Raw genomic sequence first — 23,023 nt, 5'->3', positions numbered from 1 at the left:
TGCTCCTTGTATGTTCTTGCTGGTGTTGTGTAGAATCCGCTCATCCACCTCGTCTGGCTGCTTCGTCCTGGTCTCTTTGTGATTCAGGTATGGTGGCTGCAGTCGCTTCTGCCACCACTGCTGCTGTGGCGGCGGCTGCTGACAAGTGCTCAGGGCTGTCTCCTTGCCTGTATTTTCTCTCTCTGGCCTAACTCTCTGTGTGATGGCACACTTGGTGTGATTCTCTGGCTTAGTACTGTTCACTGGAGCTCTGAAACTGCTTTCTTATGCGAGAGCCTGTTTAGCCTCCAGCTTCTCCTCTGCCATCTTCCCCTCGAAGCCTTAAATGAAATTTTATGTAATGAGATTCATCTACTCACTGGGAACTGGACAGCTCAGTTTCCAAATTAGGAAGCTGAAATTCTCAAAAACATAGTGATAAAATATAATCCAAGCAGGGCGCTAGTGGCTAATGCCTGTAACACCAGTTAATCAGGAGGCTAAGATCTGAGGATCATGATTCAAAGCCAGCTCAGGCAGGAAAATCTGTGAGCTCTTATCTCCAATAAACCACTAGAAAACCAAAAGCGGCACTGTGGCTCAAGCGGTAGAGTGCTTGCCTTGAGGTGAATAGTGCAGGGACAGCGCCCAAGACCAGAGTTCAAACTCCACTCCCAACCAACACACACACACACACACACACACACACACACACACACACACACACACACAATCCAAGTGAAGAAGGTTCCATTGGATACTAACTGCATGTCTGTGAATTATCTAAGTTTTTCTGTCTTATAGCAGTTACCACTCACCTAGATTGACAGCGGGAGGAAAGGGGTGGGAGATAAACACAAGCTACTTGGGATACTGAGAGCTGCTCCTTGAAGGTAAGGGTTGTGCATGAATCTTTTCTATATTTAGTAGACATCAAAGTGTGTAGAATCCTGTAGTTATAAAAATGTATTTCAACATGTACAACAGATGCTCTGTTTATCAAAATAGGAGAGAAATCAGACAGGTGGATTCTATAAATATACAAGCAATATATAGAAAATTTGCTACATTCTATTCCATGATAGGCTCTGGAATAAACTTTGGTTTTCTGTACATACTAGGTAAATATTCATACACTAAAAAACAGAAGTGTAATCCTTTATTACGGTTAAAATATATAGAATATCTTAATGAAATGTATTTGTGGACCTATTTTTTCCTTAATTTCATCCACTCCTGCATTAAAAATGGCTCTAAGAGAAAAGTTTCTAGATGTGTAAAATATGAACTCCATCTATTTCGTTTGTTGAATTTGTACTTTAGATAGGATTTAAGTCCTTATTTCATCTTTTGGCTTAGGGCTAGGAAAAGAATAAGTAATCTCAACAGATTGTCATGCCTCACTTTTAAGAAGAGTTATGTATTTATCAGGAGAAATATGTATTGGTCTTGGTAGCTAGGAAACTTCAAGAAACAAAAGAAAAAGAACAATTCCACAGCAGTCTCAAGTATTTGCATATCTTCAAGTGAACATTAGTTGCTCTTTATTCTATAGTATATTTACAAGGATAGTTTTACAACCTATTTCTAAGCTATTGTCATCCTCCAGAGTAAAGTTCAGGCATGCCTATTGCTCATTATATAGATCGCAGTTGCTCAAACTCAGAACCCATTTTTTGTATAGGTTTCACCTGGCTACCTTTACCTCACTCAGTAGCACTGAGGGCTGGGAGATTTATTTCAAATATTTAAATACACACAAACACACACACACATCACTGGCTTTCACTATTGCTGTAAAAATTAAGTACCTTTTGTCCCTTACCCAAGAGTATCATAAATCGTGTACCATCCATGAAAATGTGACAAGTTCATTATTAACTTGCAAGTAGGTTAAATCTCTAGCCTCATACAATTCTACATATTCATATGAAGAAAAATATATACCTAGAGTTTTGGTGTGCTTCTACATTATGAAGCTCTCAATTTTCATTTTTTTAAAAAATACATTTTTATTGTAAAAATAATGTACAGAGGGGTTAGAGTTTCATGAGGAAGGTAATGAGTACATTTCCTATCAAGCATTGGAAGGCAGCTCAGTGGTAGAGTGCTTGCCTTGTAGGCATGAGGCCCTGGGTTCAATGCCTCAGTACCACATACACAGAAAAGGCCAGAAGTGGTGCTGTGGCTCAAGTGATAGAGCACTAGCCTTGAGCTGAAGAGCTGAGGGACAGCACCCAGGCCCAGAGTTCAAGCACTATGACTGGCAATTAAAAAATCTGTATCAATTTCATCATATTTGCCCTATTTTAGAAATTGGAAGTCACATATTTCCATCAGAAGTAACTATATTTAATGGTACAACTTTCTACGTTGTTTTTAGGACCTAATAATTTGTGGATATGCCCCAAGGCTTTTTACTAAAAGCTGAGGGAATAGGTCCAAAAATGGAAGCCGATAAACAGTCAGAGCATTATTATGTAGCTTTAGTTCACTGTTACAAAAGAGGAGTGCAAATCAATATGATGGTTCATCGTTACAGGACCAGAAGACATACTAGAAACTGACATCAGAGAAGAGTCAGTCACTGTAGGAAAACGCAAACAGGATGCACCAAAGGATGCAATCATCAGTGTCCAAATAAGCAACACAGAATGGTATAAAGTCATTGCAAGCATATATTTGATGAGTGGTTCACATCAAGAATATATAAAGAACAACATCCCAACAATAACAAACAACCTGATTTTACACTGTGCAAAGAATTCAGATGTTTCTCCAGAGAAGACAATTAAAATGTTAACATGCACATAAAGGTGTTTAACGTCACTAATCACTAGGAAAGTGTAAGTCAAAACAATGAAGAATATGACCATTTCATATGAATTAGGATAACTACAAAAAACAAAGTAACAATACTGACAAAAGTGTGGCAAAATTGGAACCTTTCTATGGGAAACAGTATGGCAACTTTTCCAGCAATTCAAAACAGGATTATTCATGCCTGTAATCCTAACCAGTCAGGACAAGAAGCTGAAATCCAAGGATCATCGTTCCAAGCTAGCCTGAGTAGAAAACAGGAAGTGGACCTGTGTTTTAAAGTGGTAAAACACTAGCCTTGAGGAAAAGTTCAGAGACAGTGACCTGGCCCTGAGTCAAGCCCATGACAGAAAAAAAAAATGAAAGGAAGGAAAGAGAATTGTCATATGATCCAATGACTCCACTTCTGGGCATATACTCTAAAGATCTAAAAGCAGGGTCTTGAAGAAATCTTTGAGCACTCATATTCATTTTGTACAATACTAAAACATGGAGGCAATCCAAGTGGCCATCAACAAATGAATACATAAAATAAATGTGGTTTATACATACAGTGGTATATTACTTCAACTTTAAAAAGAATTATTTTGTGACAGATGTTATATTATGGCTGAATCTTGGGGACACTGTACTACATGAAATAAGCCAGTCATAACAAGATCAAATATTGCATAATTCTACTTATATCAGTTACATAGAACAGTCAAATTGATAGAGACAGGAAGCAAAATCATACTTGATGGAGATCTTGAAGCAGAGGAGAGTGGAAAATTATTTAATGAATATAGATTTTAATATTGGAGGATGATATCAGTGTGGACATTGAACTTGTACAATATTGTAAATATACTTACTACTATGTTGTAATCTTAAAATGATTAAGATAATAAAACCTGGGAGAAGAGAAGGAGAATGATGAAAGGGTAAATATGATCAGTGTACATTGTATGCCTATGTGGATATATCAAAATGAAATCCACTTATATAACTAGGTAATGCTAATACAAAGTGTAAAAAGATGATCAATTTTAAATTGTTTGCATTTGACCACAATTTCTGGAAAAAAAAAAGAAAAAAACAACCACAGACTGGGAAAAAAATTTAAATTTCCAGTAAGCAATAAACCTGGGTTCAAAACTATATCTCACTTAAGTGTGTGAAGCTGTTTTGTAATGTAATGAGAGAAGGCTCAGGAAAATCACCCCTTTTGTACAAAAATACATAGTGAATTTGCCGTAATTTGGATGTTATCATACAAATTTTAAAAATATAATAGCATATGTAGCATCTGAGATATGTTTCCTCTTTTTCTTAAGCTTCAAAGTAGTTTCTACTTGCACACAAAATGCATCATCTATTCTGCTTACAAAACAGTAAAACATTACAGGTGGGGTCTATAGCCCTTAATATACATAGCAATACATCTGAGGTGCCTACCATAATATCCACCCTTCCTTTCTGAATCAATAAAGACAACTTTCCATTTAAGTGAACACCAGGCTAAGTAAAACAGTGATAACATTTCCCAATAGTGATAATATTTAGATAACAATGCAGAGAAAAATTTTGGGGAGGTTATTGTGAATGGGGTTGCTCCCTTTATTTCCCTCCCTTCTTGTACATTGTCAGTGTACAGGAAGGCAACTGATTTTTGTGGGTTTATTTTGTATCCTGCTACTTTGCTGAAGTGATTTATGATTTCTAAATGGATGGAGTACTTGGGATCGAGAAGGTATAAAATCATGTCGTCTGCAAAAAGGGATAGTTTATCTTCTTCTTTTCCTATGCAGATCCCTTTAATACCTTTTCCTTGCCTTATTGCCCTGGATAAGGGTTCCAGGACTATATTGAAGAGGAGTGCAGACAGGGGGCATCCTTGCCTTGTTCCTGATTTTAGGAGAATTGGTTTTAGCTTTTCCCCATTACGTATAATTGGCTATTGGTCTGATATAAATGGCTTTTATTGTTTTAAGAAATGTTCCTTTTATTCCTATTTTCTCCACAGCTTTTAGTATGAATGAATGTTGATTTTTATCAAAGGCCTTTTCTGCATCTGTGGCGATAATCATGTGATTCTTGACCTTGGCTCTGTTGATGTGTTGGATTACATTTATTGACATGTATGTTAAACCATCCCTGCATCTCTGGGATGAAGCCTACCTGGTCATAGTGTATTTTTTATGTGTTTCTGGATTCTGTTAGCTAGAATCTTATTAAGGATCTTTGCATCTATGTTCATCAAGGAAATTGGCCTGTAATTCTACTTTTTGGTTGGGTCTTTGCCTGGTTTGGGGATGAGTGTGATATTGGCATCGTAGAATGAGTTTGGGATAGCTCCCTCCTTCTCTGTTTCTCTGAAGAGCTTGAGGAGTATGGGTAATAGCTCTTCTTTAAAGGTCTTATAGAATTCTGCTGTGAATCCATCTAGTCCTGGGCTTTTTTTTGTTGGAAGACTTTTGATAACTTCCTGTACCTCGTTGTAGGATATTGGCTTATTTAATTGTTTACTTCTTCTTTGCTCAAGTTGGGCAACTTGTATTTCTCTAAAAATGCATCTATTTCTGCCAGGTTTTCTTCCTTTAGAGAGTATAACTTTTGAAAGTAGTCCGTTAGGATTGTTTGGATATCTTGGGTACGTGTGGTGATTTTTCCCGTAGCATCCCTAATCCTGTTAATAAGGGTTTTCTCTCTTTTTTTTTAAAATTAATCTTGCCAACGGTCCATCAATTTAATTTATTTTTTCAAAGAACCAGCTTTTTATTTGGTTAAATTTGGCTATAATTTTCTGGTTTTCTAATTGGTTAATCTCTGCTCTTAATTTGGGTATCTGGCTCCATCTAGTTTTTTCTTGTTTTTCTAGCTGTTTTAATTGCAACATGAGATTATTTACTTGGTCTGTTTGCATTTTCTTGATGTGGGCACTGAGAGCAATAAATCTGCCCCTCAGGACTGCTTTTGCTGTGTCCCACAAGTTTCTTTGCGAGGTGTTTTCATTTTCATTGAGTTGTAGGAAATGTTTTATTTCTTCTCTGATCTCTTCTGTTACCCAGGCATTGCTAAGAAGTGTGCTGTTCAATTTCCCTGTATTAGAGAAATTTCTGCAGTATGCTTTGTTATTGAGAACTAGCTTAATTCCACTGTGGTCAGATAGGACACAAGGGATTATGTCGATCCCTTTGTATTTGCTTAAGTTCCTTGCATGAACTATGATATGGTCTATTTTGGAGAAAGTTCCATGAGCTGCTGAGAAGAATGTGTACTGTGTTGTTTTAGGGTGAAATACTCGGTAGATGTCAGTTAATTCCGCTTGAAGTATGGCCTCACTTAATTCAGTAGCTTCTTTGCCAATCCTCTGGTTGGTGGACCTGTCCTTTGGTAAGAGTGGTGTGTTAAAGTCTCTTAGTATTATCGTATTGCAGTCTATTTTATTCTGTAAGTTTGAGAGTATTTGTTTAACCTATGTGGGTGCTCCAATATTTGGGGCATATAAGTTGATGATGGTAATATCCTCCTCTTGGATTGTTCCCTCTATTAATATGTAGTGTCCGTCCTTGTCTTTCTGTACTGATTTTAATGAAAAGTTTATTTTGTCAGATATCAGGATAGCTACCCCTGCTTTCTTACTGGGGGAATTTGATTTGTAGATCCTTTTCCAACCCTTTACTCTGAATTTGTTTGTATGTTTGGCTGAGTTTTTGGGGTTATGAAGATACAGTGTCGTTTCATCTGCACAAAGGGATAGTTTAACTTCTTCTTTCCCTATGAGGATCCCTTTAATGTCTTTGTCTTGCCTTATTGTCCTGGCTAATTGTGCCAGGACTATATTGAAGAGGAGTGGAGAGAGTGGGCATCTTTGCCTTGTTCCTGATTTTAGGAGAATTGGTAGTAGCTTTTCCCTATTACTTATTATATTGGGTATTGGTCTGTTGTGTATGGCTTTCATTGTTTTAAGAAATGTTCCTTCTGGAAGTGGCGCTGTAGCTTTAGTGGTAGAGCACTCGCCTTGAGCTGAAGAGCTGAGGGACAGCGCCCAGGCCCAAAGTTCAAGCCCCACGACCGACAAAAAAAAAAAAAAGAAATGTTCCTTCTGTTCCTATTTTCTCCACAGCTTTTAACATAAATGAATGTTGTATTTTACCAAAAGCCTTTTCTGTGTCTTTGGAGATAAGCACGTCAATGTTGACTTGGCTCTGTTGATGTGTTGGATTACATTTATTGACCTATGTATGTTAAACCATCCCTGCATCTCTAGGATGAAGCCCACCTGGTCATAGTGTATGATTATTTTGTGTGTGTTTTCTGGATTCTGTTAGCTAGAATTTTGTTAAGGGTCTTTGAAGGAAATTTGTCTAATTCTCTTTTTTGGTTGAGTTTTTGCCTGATTTGGGGATGAGTGTAATATTGGCGTCATAGAATGAGTTTGGGATAGTTCCCTCCTTCTCTGTTTCTCTGAAGAGTTTGAGGAATATGGGTATTACTTCCTCTTTATAGGTTTTATAGAATTCTGTTGTGAATCCATCTATTCTTGGGCTTTTCCTTATTGGAAGACTTCTGATTGCTTCCTGCATCTCATTGTGACATAGTGGCTAATTGATTTACTTCTTCTTTGCTCAGTTTGGGGAACTTCTGTTTCTGTAAAAATGCATCCATTTCTGCCAGGTTTTCTTTGTTTAGAAAATATAACTTTTGAAAAGACTCCTTTAAAATTGTTCAGATATCCTGGCTACTTGTGATTTTTCCTATGGCATCCCTGATCTTGTTAATTTGGGTTTCCTCTCTTCTTTTCTTAATTAATCTTGCCAACGGTCCATCAATTTTACTTATTTTTTCAAAGAAACAGATTTTTGTTTTATTAATTTTATCTATTATTTTCCTATTCTCTATTTCATTAATTTTCAGCTATTAGTTTGATTGGCTTTGTCTAGTAACGTTGGGTACCATTTTTTCATGTTTTTCTAGCTGTTTTGATTGCAATATGAGATTTTTTACTTGGTCTGTCTATTTTCTTGATGTGGGCACTGAAGGTAATAAATTTGCCCCTTAAGACTGCTTTTGCTGTGTCCCACAAGTTTCTTTGTGATGTATCTTCATTTTCATTGAGTTGTAGGAACTTTTTAATTTCTTCTTTAAGTTCTTCTGTTACCCAGGTTTTTCATAGAAGTGTGCTGTTGAATTTTGATGTATTTGAATAATTTCTACGGTTTGATTTATTATTGACAAGTAGCTTGATTCCACTGTGTTTGGACAGGACACGGGATTCGGTCAATCCCCTTGTATCTGCTTAAGTTCCTTGCATGAACTATGATTTTGGAGAAAGTGCCATGAGCTGCTGAGAAGAATGTGTATTGTTGTTTTAGGGTGAAATACTGGGTAGATTTCAGTTAGTTCTGCTTTTGGCTTCACTCAATTCAGTAGCTTCTTTGCCAATCCTCTCTTTGGTAGACCTGTCCTTTGGTGAGAGTGGTGTGTTAAAGTCTCCTAGTATTATTGTATTGGGATCTATTTTATTCTGTAAGTTTGCTTAACATATTTTGGTGCGCCAATGTGTGGGGAATATAAGTTAATAATGATAATATCCTCCTCCTGGATTGTTCCCTGTATTAATATGTAGTGTCCTTCTTTGTCTTTTTCTATTGATTTTAATGAAAAGTTTATTTTGTTAGATATCAGGATAGCTACTCCTGCTTTCTTACTGGGGGCATCTGATTGGTAGATCCTTTTCCAACCCTTCACTCCGAGTTTGTATGTTTGGCTGAGAAGTGGGTCTCCTGAAGGCTAAAATGGATGGGTCATGTTTTCTGATCCAATCTGGAGTTCTTTTTCTTTTGATTGGTGAATTAAGACCGTTAATATTAAGAGATAATACAGAGAGATGCATTGTGGTCCCTGTCATGCCCTGTTTCTATAAGATTTTCTTCTTTCCTTTCCTTCTGTGCTTGCTCAGTTAGAATTCTATTAAAGCCTGTCTGGTGTGGGTCCCTGTTCCTGGTTGCTTTCTTCAGGTTGTGTTCCCCCTATTGTATTCTTTGTAATGCTGGCTTAATGTTTATGTATTGATTTATTTTTCCTTTACTTTTAAAGTTTTTCAGTTCTCCATCCACTGTGAATGCTAGCTTTGCCAGTTATATCAGTCTGGGTTGGCAGTTATTGACTCTCAGGGCTCGTATGGTACTTCCCCAGGCCTTTTTTGCATTCAGTGTCTGTGTGGAGAGATCTGCATTGATTTAATTTTTTTCCCATTGTAGTATACCTGCTTCTTCATTTTTGCTGCATGCAAGATTGTTTCCTTATTTTTCAGATCTACCATTTTTTACTATAATGTGTCTAGAAGTGTTTCTCCTGGGATCTTGCTTCTTTGGTATTCTATATGCTTCTGTTATGTAGGTAACTTGTTCTTTTTTGAGATGGGGGAAAGTTTCACAGATTATCTTTTTGAATAGGTGTTGCATTCGCTTGCTTTGATATTCCTCACTTTTGTCCACTCGAATTATATGAAGGTTAAATTTCCTGGAACTATCTGCTTGCTCTTGGATTTCCCTTTGGCATAATTTAAGTGATTTTTTTCCATATCTGAGATTTTTTGGTCCAGTTGGTGTATTCTGTCTTCTGTATCTGACACTCTACATTCCATTTTGTTCACTCTGTTAACTACAGCTTCCATTGTGGTTTGCATGGACTCATTTCTGGATTCAATGTTGGTTCTCCAAGTACTAATCTCACCTCTTAATGAGGTGTGTGCTACCTCTATTTTTGTACTAATCTCACCTCTTAGTGAGGTCTGTGCTGCCTCTGTGTTTGTACTAATCTCACCTTTTAGTGAGGTGTGTACTGCCTCTATTTTTGCATGCACCTCCTGTGTGATACCTTGCATCACTTTCAATATTTTGTCCCTGTGTTCTTTAAATTTCTGGTCTATTTCTCACTTTAATTCTTGAGTCATTACCTACTGCATCTCTTGGATGTAACTTTGTCTTCCATTCCTGCTTTGCTCCCACTGGGCCTCTCCCCTGCGTAGCTGCTGGCTTTTGGGGGTAGCTTGCTATATAGGGTGTTGATAAGGCTTGTAATTTTTTTTCTGTTATTTTCAGGGATTATTGTAGACTAATCTGAAATTTTGTTTTGGTCAATAGATGTCTGCTTTGCTTGGTTGCTGTTTCTGTGCTGGTAGAGAGAGATTATACCTGCCTGGTCTCAGTTCTGTTGGTGGCCAACCTCTAGCTTCTACTCTGACCGATGTAGGGTTCTGTTCTCAGCTCTCTGCTGTAGAACAATGGCAGTTCCCACCTATAGAAGGGTTGAGCAGCCTAGAATGTTCCTGTTTATTCCAACAGGTGCTCTTGGTGAGATCGGATGTGCTGGATGTACTCTCCCATTTGCTGGAGTCTGCTATGGGCTCCTGATTTTTTTTTTGGCCGGTTGTGGGCTTGAACTCTGGGCCTGGGCGCTGTCCCTCAGCTCTTCAGCTTAAGGCTGGTGCCCTACCATTAGAGCCACAGCACGACTTCTGGCCCTTTCTGCATATATGGTGTTTGGGAATCAGATCCAGGACCTCATGCACACAAGACAAGCACTCTAATCCTGAGCCACCTTACCAGCCTGACCTCCTGACTATTATCAGGTGCTGGCGGCCTGCGTTGTCCAATAACCAGCCTAGGATATATGGGTCGGGTTCTGGTTGGGTTTTGGCTTCTGGTTCTCTTGTGCTGGACCCCTGATCTTTTGCTGTCAGAGGCATGATTCCAAGGCGGGTGCAGTTCCTTGTTTTTCCCCCCTCTGCTGAGGCATATGCTAAGCTTCTGAATTCAGTTGGGAAGAGTTGGTTGTGTTGCTCAGGCACTGGATCCCCAGGCCTTGTCCCGGCCCCTGCCCTGGGGCATGCCAGTTGGACCTGTGCTGCTGTGTATCCTGCCTAGGTTACACAGCCTGGAGTACACATTTCAAATTTCTTCCACTGTAGGCTGTTTTGACCCAGGGGCACTGTTCCTGGCTTGGGCATTTGCGCTCCCTTCCAGGGGCGCTCTTGCTCTAGCCTGGCCAGCTGGGTGTGCTCCATGGGCTGGTGGAGCTCTCAAACTATTCCCAGTTTAAGTGGATCCTGTGGGGGAGGAGTCTGGGTCAGGGTCTGGGGATTCCCACCAGTTCTGGTCTCCCTTGAGGGATACACTGTCCCCTGGGGTGTACTCACCCTGGAGTTAGTTGTTGTTTCTGTGTGATGTAGGTCATTGGTTGCCATTGCAATCAGAGTTCAGTTGAGATGGTTGTGGGCTGGGCAGGGTGGTGATGGCTCTGTGTGTTTCACCTCAGTCTCTGTCTCTGTTGATGCTGTTTGGGTTGGCGCCACTGGATGGACCTCCGGCCAAGGAGTTGGGGAAGGGGTAACCAGTTAATGAGATAATAGTCTAACAGACTTTCTTACTCAGGTTGTCTTTAAACCTCGATTATCAGATCTCAGCCGCCTGAGTTGCTACGATTACAGGCATGAGCCACTGGCACCAGCTTTTTTGAAAATGCAACAATTAATAAGGCAGATACCTTAGATCATGCCTGTAATCCTAGCTACTCCAGAGGCTAAGATCTGAAGATGATGATTTGAATGTAGTGGTGCAAAAACGTTTGTGTGAGTCTTTTATCTCCAATAAACTGCTCAAGAAAATCCAGAAGTGAAGCTTTGGCTCAAGTGGTAGAGTGCACTCTTGAGCAAAAAAGAATCTCAGGGATAGCACCTAGATCCTGAGTTCAAGCTCCATTTCTGGCACACACACACACACACACACACACACACACACACACACACACACACACACACACACACACACACACACACACACACACACACACACTGAAAAGTAAATAGACAATGTGAAGAAATCAAGGACAAAAAAAATGAATATTGTAAGGACTTTTGGGTTTAGAGGCATGACTCAGTTTGTAGGACAATAGCTAATGATTGAAACTTTCAGGTACCAAGGACTTAAAAAAAAGAATTATCTGCCCTGTATTTCACTTTTTTCATATTCTCATTTGGGAACTATTTTCTTTTTTAAAAAAAAAATATTGCTGTTTTAGTGGTGATATACAGCATGGTTACCTTTCTCTATGTCAGGTAACTAGTACATTTTCTTCCTTTTACCTAGTCTCATCTGTTCCCCCATTCTCATCCATTTCCTCCCTCCCATCTAGACCCTCGAGTTCCATAGTTCACTTTCAACAATGTCCAGTACAGCCAGTGGGCTCTACTGCTGCAATTTTTCATCCACTTTCCACTGATTCTGTACCCTTCCCCTATCTTTCCTTAGATGTGCACGCATATTATATAATGTATATTGGGTTAAGAATACAGAGTCATCACAAAATGAATAGATGAATTAAGACAAGTTCCTTTGTTTCCTTATCTTTGTAATTTTATTCAGTTATATGTATTGTTTTATACACATAAGAAGAGGTGCTTGGGTATTACAATTTTGTGATTTTCTCCAAAGCCTGTCCTCTTCTGTTCTTATTATATATGATGCCTAGAATCATGTACAGATTGTCATATCCCCTTGAGTTTTAAATCTAACTTTCACATATCAGGGAGAAAATGTGCCATTTGTCTCTATGATCTTGGCTTAACTTTCTTAACATGATTTATTCTAGTTCCATCCATTTCCCTGCAAATGACATTATTTTTTTCTTTCTAATGGCTCTTTCTGTAAAATTTCATTGTATATAGATAGCATAATTATTGGATCCATTTATTTATTGTGGGGCATCTGAGTTTTGTACATAACTTGGCACTGTGAATTGAGCAGCAAGGAACATGGTTATGCAAGTGTCCTTGTCATATTATGGTTCATGATTCTCAGGTTAGATGCCTAGAACTGGTATGGGATGGTATTAGAGAAGGCCTGTATTTAGATTTTTGAGCAACTTCCAGACTGCTTTGCAGAGTGGTTGTATTAGTATACATTCCCACCACCAGTGCAGTAGGATTCCTTTTCATCCACTTCCCAACAGCATTTGTTTTCAGAATTCAGAATATTTGGGTAAGATGGTACCTCAGGATTGCTTTGATTTACATTTTTATGGCCAGGGATGATTAACCTTTTCTGATGTTTCTTTGCCATATTTACCTCTTCTTCTGAGAAGTCTCTCCTTACCTCCTTGCCCATTTAGTGATTGGTTTATTAGGTTTGGGAGGGGTAGTTTCCTGAAATCCATGTATACATTGAATATTAGCCCTTTGTCTGATGTATTGCAGGTAAATATCTTTTCCCAATTTGTTGGTTGTCTTTTTAGTTTAGTGGCTATGTCCCTAGTCTTTGAAGAATTTCTTTCCTTAGATGTAGTCCCATTTGTTGGGTCTCTCTCCTATCTGTTGTGTCCCTGGGACTCTATTCAGGAAGTCCATGCCTGTACCTACAATTTCTAATGCCATCCGTATTCTGTGTTACAGTAGTTTGGCTGATTTTATGGTAGTTAATCCATTTTGAATTGATGTTAGTGCAAGCAGAGATCCACTTCTAGTTTTCTGACTATAGCTGCCCAGTTTTCCCAACACTAATTGTTGAAAAGGCTATGATTTGTGTGTGTGTGTGTGTGTGTGTGTGTGTGTGTGTGTGTGTGTGTGTTTGTGTGTTGGTTTTGGGGCTTGAACTCTGGTCCTCAGCGCTGTCCCTCAGATATTCAGCTTAAGGCTAGTGCTTGAGCCACAGTTCCACCTCCCATTTTCTTGTGCTTTATTGGAGATAAGAGTCTCATGGTCTTCTCTGGCCCTGCTGGCCTTGAACAACGATCCTCAGATCTCAGCCTTCTGAGTAGCTAGGATTAAAGGCATGAGCCACAGGCAACTGGCAAAGCTATGTTTTTCCACTGTACATCTTTCACTCCTTTATCAAACATCAGATGATTGTAAGTATGTGGTTTTATTTCTGGGTCTTTTGACCTTTTTTAATACATTTTCAATGTAAAAAATAATGTACAGAGTGTTTACAGTTACATAATCTAGGTGATGAGTACATTTCCTGTCAAGCATTATTACCTCTTCCTTTGTTTATCCCCCATCATGCCTTCCCTCCCCCCTCCACAGCTACACTCCCCCTGATCCCGCCTAAATTCTGATGATCGTTTTTCCACAAAGTGTCTTGTGCATCTCATTATTACAATGGGTCAACCTGTATCTCTATTTAAGCATTTTGTTTTTTCCCTTCCCCTCCACAAATTAGAGAAGCATATATAAAATATGCATGGCATCGACATTACATACAGTGAAAACAGCGGTTATACCATGGGGGAGGAACATACAAAGAACAAAAAAATCACATGATATATTGTAAATACGTTAGAAACAAGAGAAAGAAAGAAAAAACCACTTATGTCCCTATCTTGTGGTTCATTTCACTTATTTGGTCATATGTACATACCTTTTCTTTTTGGAGTGCAGGATAAATGTGTGCCAATGGAAAATGACCCAGTCTATGTTTAGGAAAACCAATAAGTGAGGTCCAAAATCTAGTTTCAGTTGACGAAAGGGAATCTGTCCTCACATAATATCCAGAATAATCTGTCCTGCTGCAGGGGATCCAATATCCAATTGAGAAATTATAATCTCTCCCTCCCACGACTCAGGAAAAAATTCTATCTTTTATGAGGAAGTAGATCTCTTTGAGGACTCTGAGGCAGAATTGCTGCCTGAAGGCAACTTAGAGGCCAATCTAGATTTCGAGATTCCTTCACCTCTTCCTGGGAAAATTTTTCTTTTTCTTTTTGTCCTTATTGTTGTAAAATGTTCATTCTATTTATTTTTCTAACGTTATTAAAATGCCAATGTTTATCTTATGTTATACAATTCATGAATCCTAAATGTGGTTTTTTTCAACCTACAATCTCAAGCACTATGCACTTGTTTTGTTTGTGGGAAAACACAGAGTAAGAGGGGGCTGTACAAGAGAGATTTATGGATATAAAGGGGACTGTTAAATGCACAGGCAGTGGCAAGGAAGCCAGGCCATGCCTGAATGAGGTGATAAGGTGGCTCCAAAAGCTCTAGGACATAGCAGATCAGATGTCCTTAGAAAGCAGTTCTGTTAATTGTGACAAATGCTACAATGTTTATAATGGTATATGGGACTCTCTTCCAACAGTGAATTCAAGTCTGTATACATATTTATTGTGCTTTGGGAAATATTGAAGAAAAATTTGGCTCCAATAATATCCAAAATGTACTTAGGGCTGAAAATATTTGACAAAATACATAGGAAATACCTATATTGGAAAGTAAAAGCCATCATCAATAGAAGAAAGAAGGCTTACATAGATGGACAAAGACAAAGTCAGGAAGGAAAAAAATCCACTATTAAATCAGTTATATGCAAATATTTGTTATATTCTTTATATTTTTATAGTATATTATATGATGTATAAGAATGAATATGATTTTTCATACTACAAAGGCATTTATCACTTTCAGTCTTGAGTATATTTTTCACAAATCTAGTGTAAATCATTATTGGAGAAAGTGGTAATATAACTTTGATTATAATTATATGAATATATTTTTTGATTCTAGATATAATACTGATTATAAATAGATGAATAAATATATACACATATTTTCATATCTGTCTATGAAGTGAATAGAATGAAACTTAGTACACTATGTATAAAAAAGCAGCTATGAGTTGAGTATAGGAGTCTCAGGTCTGTAATCCTAGTGATGTGGGAAGCTGGGTTCTGAGGTTTAGTCTCTCTTACCCCCATCGCATTAGATTTTGAGAGGAGTCCTTGGCCCTCCAGTGTAACAAAGAGACACACATGCAGTGGGATCACACTCCCTGCACCCAGAGGAAAGTCAATAGAAATCAGAACAAGCCTCTTATCTTATGACAGTATACTCAGTTCCTGTGCCAAGATGGACATCTGTAGAACATCATATTGAAAGTTTGCATTCCCTCCAAAAGTGTTTCTGACTATGCTGAATTAAACCTCATTTTACCTTCCAAGCTTCAAACACATAGAAATATGTCAATGGCTCAAGAGAGATGGAGAAAGACTTACAAATACACAAAATTGTATACTCTGCTTCAGTAATTCAATGACAAATCATCAAAGGCATGTTTTGAATTTTTCTTTCTTTTTAAGGAAATGGAAATATAGAGTTCATCAGGGAGTGGGTGATAATTTGGTTGCTGAGTTGTAGAATGCACTTCTGGGCATGGGACACACTTGGCTTGGTGAAATTCTGTGGGGATGTGTGTCCTCACGCAGCTTCACAAAACAATAGCCATAACTTCTATGATGCCACAGCCATCTTTCCATAGCAGGAAATAGGTGTCAGGCACTGATCTTGCCCTGAAGTGGACTCAGCGACACAGAAAGGCACAAAGAATGCTAGCCACCAGACTTCAGCTTGAAGAGCTGGCTTGACCAGAAACTAGCATAAATTGAGCTGGAGAAGACTGATCTCCAAGTAAGGTTCCTGAGCACTAAGGACCAGGCATTATTACAGATGTTGGCGAAACAGATGTGAACGTGGATCTCTCCTTAGCAATTTCTTGCTGAATAGAAAACCAGAAGTCATAATGATAATTTCTATAAACCAGAGACATGACATTGGTCGTTTTGTGGCAACAACTTCAAAGTGGGGATGCGAGGAGACATCCCTGAGAAGGAGATAGTTAGCTTGAAAGCCATCATCCATGCAATTATCTAGAAGCAGGTACTGCAGGCAGTAAGAACAGTAAGTACATCCCCAATTAATGGGAATGGACGTGACTTGCTTCAGAAAAGGAAAACAGCACTGACATGCTTGCTTGTGAAGTAAGAATGGAAAGCTACAATGAAGAAAAAAAGATCAGAAATGAAGATAAGAATAAATTAGATAGATATTGGATGCTGCGGGTTACAAAATGAAAAATTCTCATGTTATTCTAAATCTAACATGACCCCTGGAACCAAAGTGCTCAAATAGGAGCTAGACACATATGATTCACCAAGAGAATACTTTTAAAATGTGACTCTAGCCGGGCTCTGGTGGCTCACAACTGGAATGCTTGCTACTCAGGAGGCTGATACCTGAAGATCATGTTTGAAGCAAGCCCAAAGAGTTAATTTGGAAAGACTGTTCTCCAATTAACCACCCAAAATATCATGTGAAACAACTGGTAGAGCACTAGCCTTGAGAAACAAAAACTAAGGAACAGTACCCAAGCCCAAGGTTCTAATCCCTGGAATACATAAAACAAAGAATCCAACAAATAAAATTTAGTGCTCAGTAGATCATCACTTAGCATTCTAGTTCCATATATTTGGTATGACCTTTGGAAATTATATCCTTAGCAAATGCTCTCCTCTGATATTCTCCTTCATTATCCGCTTTCAAACCCCTGGCATCACCAATGTCTGCTCCCATTTAGCATACCAGTCTGCCACTGGAAATTTTTTCTAATTTAATTTAATTTTATTTGTGAACATAGTGTAAAGAGGAGTTACAATTACATGGGCAGGATAATGCGTACATTTCTTACCAAGCATTGCAGCCTCCTCCTTTGTTTACCCTTCACATCCCTTCCCAGCCTCCCCCCTCCCCCATCCCAATCCTTCTCCTTCCTCCCCTCCCTCCCCCCCCCAACACCGACGTTGTAAAGCTCGTTTTGGACATGACAACTTTACTTCTCATTGTTGCAACAGGTACAACTGTATCCTTAAACAACTGGTTTTTCCCCATCTCCTCCACAAGTTATACTGACATCAAATATAGTGAAAGCAGGGGTTATACTGTGGGGGAGGGACATACAAAGCAACAAAGAGATAATCTTATAAATGCATTAGAAACACATGCATGGAAGAAAAAAAAACATTAAAATACACATCTAAGGGTTCATTTTCCTGACATCACATTATCTGACCTTTTCCGCTTGACTCATACATATACTAGATATTACAAATAAGGGAAACCATGGGACCTATGTTTCTTTGGGCCTGGCTTACTTCACTTAATATAATTTTTTCCAAGTTTTTCCATTTCCTAACAAATGGGGCAATGTCATTCTTTCTGATGGAGGCATAGAATTCCATTGTGTATATATACCACATTTTCTTGATCCATTCATCTACTGAGGGGGATCTGGGTTGGTTCCATATCTTAGCTATGGTAAATAATGCTGAAATAAACATAGTTGTGCTGGTAGCTTTAGTGTGGTCTTGTTTCTAAGCAATTGGGTAAATGCCCAAAAGTGGGATTGCTGGGTCATAGGGGAGTTCTATGTGAAGTCTTTTGAGGAACCTCCATACTGTTTTCCAAAGTAGTTGAACAAGTTTACATTCCCACCAACAATGAAGTAAAGTTCCTTTCTGTCCACATCCCCTCCAGCATCTGTTGTTGTTAGAGTTCTTGATTTTTGCTGTTCTAACTGGAGTGAGGTGATATCTCAATGTTGTTTTGATTTGCATTTCTTTTATGGCTAGGGATGTTGAACATTTCTTCATGTGTCTATTGCCCTTCCTTCTTTCTTCTTCAGAGAAGTTTCTCTTTAAGTCTTTCGCCCACTTATTTATTGGGCAGTTGTTTCTTTGAGGATTTGTTGTTGGGGCGTTTAATTTTTGGAGTTGCAAGTATATTTTAGATATGAGACCCTTGTCCGTTGTATGGCTAGTAAAGATCTTCTCCCAATCCTTGGGTTTTCTATTGATCTTGCTAGCTATGTCATTTGCCCTGCAGAAGCTCTGCAACTTTATGCAATCCCATTTGTCCAACCTTTCTTTCATTTGTTGTGTTTCTGGGTCTCTATTCAGAAAATTTCGGCCTGAGCCAAGGAGACCTAGGGTTTCTCCTATTCCATCCTGTAATGTTTTCAGAGTGTTTGCTTTGAGTTCAAGGTCTTTGATCCATTTGGAGTTGATTCTGGTGCAGGGTGATATATAAGGATCTAGCTTAAGTTTTCTACATGTAGTTAACCAATTTTGCCAGCACCATTTACTGCCACTGGAAATTTGAACATATATTTTTATTAATCATCACAATTCTGATAATCTTTCCATACACATCAAATGAGTAGTAACTATATTCCTCTATTCTGTGTGTTTTAATCCTCCTTTGAGTTAAAAAGCCTTAACTATTAAAAACTGTAGAAGAGTTATCAAATTAATTCTACCATCATCATTTTTCCACCCAATCTTGTTACATTAGTTATGTGAATTTTTGTGTCTTTATATGTTGCTCCGCCACAATATAATCCCTGTTTTCACTGCATTTGATGTCGGTGCCATGCATCTTCTATATATATTTCTCTAGCTTTGGGAGGAGAGGGGAAAAATCCAAATGCTTAACAATGGATACAGCTTGACCCCCTGTAACAATGAGATGTAAAAGACACTATGTTGAAAAACTTACTTTACAATTTAGGCAGGAAGGAAGGAGAGAGGAGGGAGTGTACTTCTGGAGGTGGGAGGGAAGGGATGGTAGGGGAAAAACAAAGGAGGAGGTAACAATGCTTGATAGGAAATATACTCATTATTTTGCTCATGTAAATGTAGCCCCTCTGTACAGTATTTTTACAATAAAAACATTAAAAAGGATACTATATGAAAGTTTGCACATGATACCTTATAACTATAATTCTTTGAAGAATTAGGGTTTTACACAAACATCCTGATTGCTTTGCCAAAGGATAAAAGATTTAAATAAGGTACCTAGCATCTTGGAAGGAAAATACTATTGGCTTTAGATCAAATTCATTTATCTAATACTGAGGAAATGAATTTCAGAAATGGCAGAGGCAACGTGTATCATAAAAATAACCTTATGAGGTACAACCAGGATGCCCAGATCAAACTTCCTGGAAAAAAGCAATGAATGAAAAGCTACTAATACTTCTAAAATGAGCCTATTGGTGATGGTTCATGCTTGTTATGCTAGGTAATTAGAAGTCAAAGATGAAAGGATATCAATTGAAAGCTTGGCCAGGAAGAAAACCTTCCTCTCTGCAACCAGCAGACAGGAAGCATCAGCTCTGTGCCTGATGCCCAGCTGGCTGGACGGTCTCTGCCCACATTCCGACACACAAGACCAACCCAATCTGAAATATTATCAAATACATTCAAATAATATCTCCTGTTTGGGAGATAATCTTTGAAAGATATAACAAAAACATTTCACTGATTTCCTTTTGAAAAATTCAGAATGAAAGGGGAAATATGTTCTCACTGACTGAAGGGTAAGTTAACGACCAGAATGATGTTAATGGGGGTAGAAGCGCATTTGGTAACTTATCCACTCAACCATCTTTCCTCACTTCTTGTCACATATCCTGAGCAGTGAGATTTTGTAATGCAAAGTATGTGTGTGAGCATGCAGCTTGTAAAAGTAGTAATGAAATGCTAGGCACTGGAACACAGGCCTGTAAAACTAGCTGCTCAGAACCCTGAGATATGAGGAACTCAGTTCAAAGCCAACATAAGAATAAAAGACTCTTACCTTCAATTTACCAGTAAAAACAAAAAGATGAGCTGTGCTTCAATTGCCAGAGTGCTAGCATTGCATACAAAGCTAAGGGACATCCAGGCCCTGAATTCAAGCCCCAGTACTGGCTCTCATACACAAAAAGTAACCATGACAACATCACAGGTTATAAATATATTAGCAAGGGATGTAGGAGAATGGGATGATGACAGCATTTACCTCACTTTTAGTCTCAAGCATTCTGTACAGCGTAGCCCAATCTGTGAAAAGCTCTAGGTGAAATCTTCCTCAAAATCAGATTCATCCTCATATCCCTCTGCACATTTATCACACACACACACACACACACACACACACACACACACACACAAAAGTCTATATATTGCCATCTAATTTTGAAATATATAACCATACACATATGCTTCAGAATTCTGTGCCCTTGATTAGGTTACATAGGGAGCACAATATATCCAGGGTCTGGCTCATTCTTCTAATCTTAGCTGCTCAGGAGGGTGTGATCTGAGGATCACAGTTTGATGCCAACCTAAGCAAATAACTCCTCAAGATTCTTATCTTCAATTAAGAAGCAAGAAGTGGATATGTGGTTCAAGTGGCACAGTGACAGCATTGAGTAAAATAATCTAAGCAAGATTTCCAGACCCTTAGTCCAAGCCTGTGTACTGGCCCACTAACACTCCATAAGCCAAAAATCCCTGAAAGACCAAACCAAAAATATGTCAATTTTTTGCTAACTTATGAAGTGAAATCCAATAAGGCAACATAGCTTTTGGTTGTTGAAGATTTGGTTGGAAAACCAAAAATTCAACGTGTGCTTAAGTGATATAACAAACAAGCAACGAAATAAAAATTTCCCAATAAAAATCTGGAACCCCTGACCAAGAGATTTTTTTCTACGTTTTTGAAAATTACTTATTTTTCAGTAAGTGAAATAGTATAAACCTTTATTGTAAGTTATAGGAGTCAGTTTAAGCTCCAAGGAAGTGAATGTAAAACTAAAATCACACACAGCATTACAAGTTTCTATGCCTCTGGTGAGACACTAGAAATCTGTAATTGTGTAGCCTCTAGAAAGGAGAAGGGAGATGCTCAGCATCATTGGTCATAAAAGAAATGCAAATCAAAACCACATTGATTCCACCTCACCCCAGTTAGAATAGCCATTTTCAAGAGAACAAATAATAGCAGATGTTGACCAGGATGTGGCTAAATATGAACACTACTACACTGTTGGTGGGAATGGAAGGCAGTATGGAGGTTCCTAAAAAGACTAAACATAGAACTCCCGTAAGATCCAACTATCCCACTTCTTGGCCATCACCCAAATGATTTCAAAATAGAGCACAATAAGCTACCAGCACAACTATGTTCATTGCAGCATTGTTTACCATAGATAAGATATGGAACCAACCCAGTTGCCTCACAATAGATGAATGGATCAAGAAAACGTGGTATATTTACTCAATTTTATGCTTCTGTAAGAAAGAATGATATTGTCCCTTTCATAAGAAAATTGATAGACTTGGAAAAAATCATATTAAGTGAAGTAAGCCAGGCCCAAAGAAACATAGGCTCTATGATTTCCCTTATTTGCAATTAGTATTATCCTGTTAGTCCTGACAGAGGATTATAATAGCTGAAGTACTATAAACATATGTGTGATCATACAAAATGATGCTAATTGAAATGAACACGAAGATATTGAAACAACAGGTCTTATTTTGTTTAGTTGTCAACCTTGATATAGCCAATGTACAGTAACTAGTTCTTTCTTTTTACTTTATTTCATTTTTCTTTTCAAATTAGTTTTATCCCTGGCAATTCTTGTCTTTGATTCTGGTACCCTCCATCCTATATATGCATGTATTTGAGGAAAGGGAAGGGAAATAACAAAATGCTGAAAGATGACCCAGTGCAACAATAATAGGTTACATTAAAGCGGGAATGATCTTTACAACAACATGGGGGACATGGGGGGAGGAAGGAGTGGAGGGAAGGGATAGACAGAGAAAAACAATAGAGTGGGAAACAATTTTCAATGAGAAATGTAACTTATTCGTGTAAATATAACCCCTCTGTACAGCATCTTTACAATAAAATATTTTTAGTGTAAAAATGAATTTTTCTCATCAAATGTCAAGCTGATACCTTGGGAACTTCTGAGTTCATGTGAAAGAGTGTTTTAGGAGTTTCAAGAAGCTAGTACTAAGTACAAATAACCACAATTTAGTGATAATAAGAAAAGCTCTTTTTATTGTACTATATGAACAAAAGAAAATTTCTTTTTGTTTCTGTTCACTTAGAACTCTCTTTGCCATCTGCATTGTTCCAAAGTCAAACTAATCACTTATCCTTATCTTTCTTTGGTATCTAGCTTTGGCATGTAATCTGAGATATAAGCAGTATTCTTTTTTCAATTTGGAGGCCTAGCAGGGAGGTGCTCCTTCCTGGTCAAGAGGTTAGACTGGAGGACCCAGCACACTTGCTGTGGTTTCTTTTGCACAGCTCACTGAGGAACTTACTCAAATATGTTTTCAAATTCTACCAATAACTCTTATTAGTATGAAGCACTTAATTAGAAGTCACTTTCTCAAACTCCAATTTGAGTAATAAATAGAATAGGAAAAATGTTGTTTGCTATTTTTATCACTACATATCTTAATGTCTAAGTATAAAAGCCAGACTTACTCTAAGGGCCTAGAATAAGCAAAATGGCTTCTAGAGCTCAGATTATTTCTTTCCACAGAAGATGACAGCAGCAGAAACTGG

At 38.2% G+C, this 23,023-nt stretch overlaps 1 pseudogene; it reads right to left on the bottom strand.

The window, feature by feature from the left end:
• Nucleotides 1–264: 264 nt before the first annotated feature.
• The window catches only part of LOC138828854 (Golgi to ER traffic protein 4 homolog pseudogene), a 29,435-nt pseudogene continuing 6,676 nt past the window's right edge, over nucleotides 265–23,023 (bottom strand).

The sequence above is a fragment of the Dipodomys merriami genome, unplaced genomic scaffold (genome assembly GCF_024711535.1).
Source record: "Dipodomys merriami isolate MVZ:Mamm:240054 unplaced genomic scaffold, mDipMer1.0.p SCAF_166, whole genome shotgun sequence".
Taxonomy (NCBI): domain Eukaryota; kingdom Metazoa; phylum Chordata; class Mammalia; order Rodentia; family Heteromyidae; genus Dipodomys; species Dipodomys merriami.
This window is presented reverse-complemented; position numbering and strand designations above follow the sequence as displayed.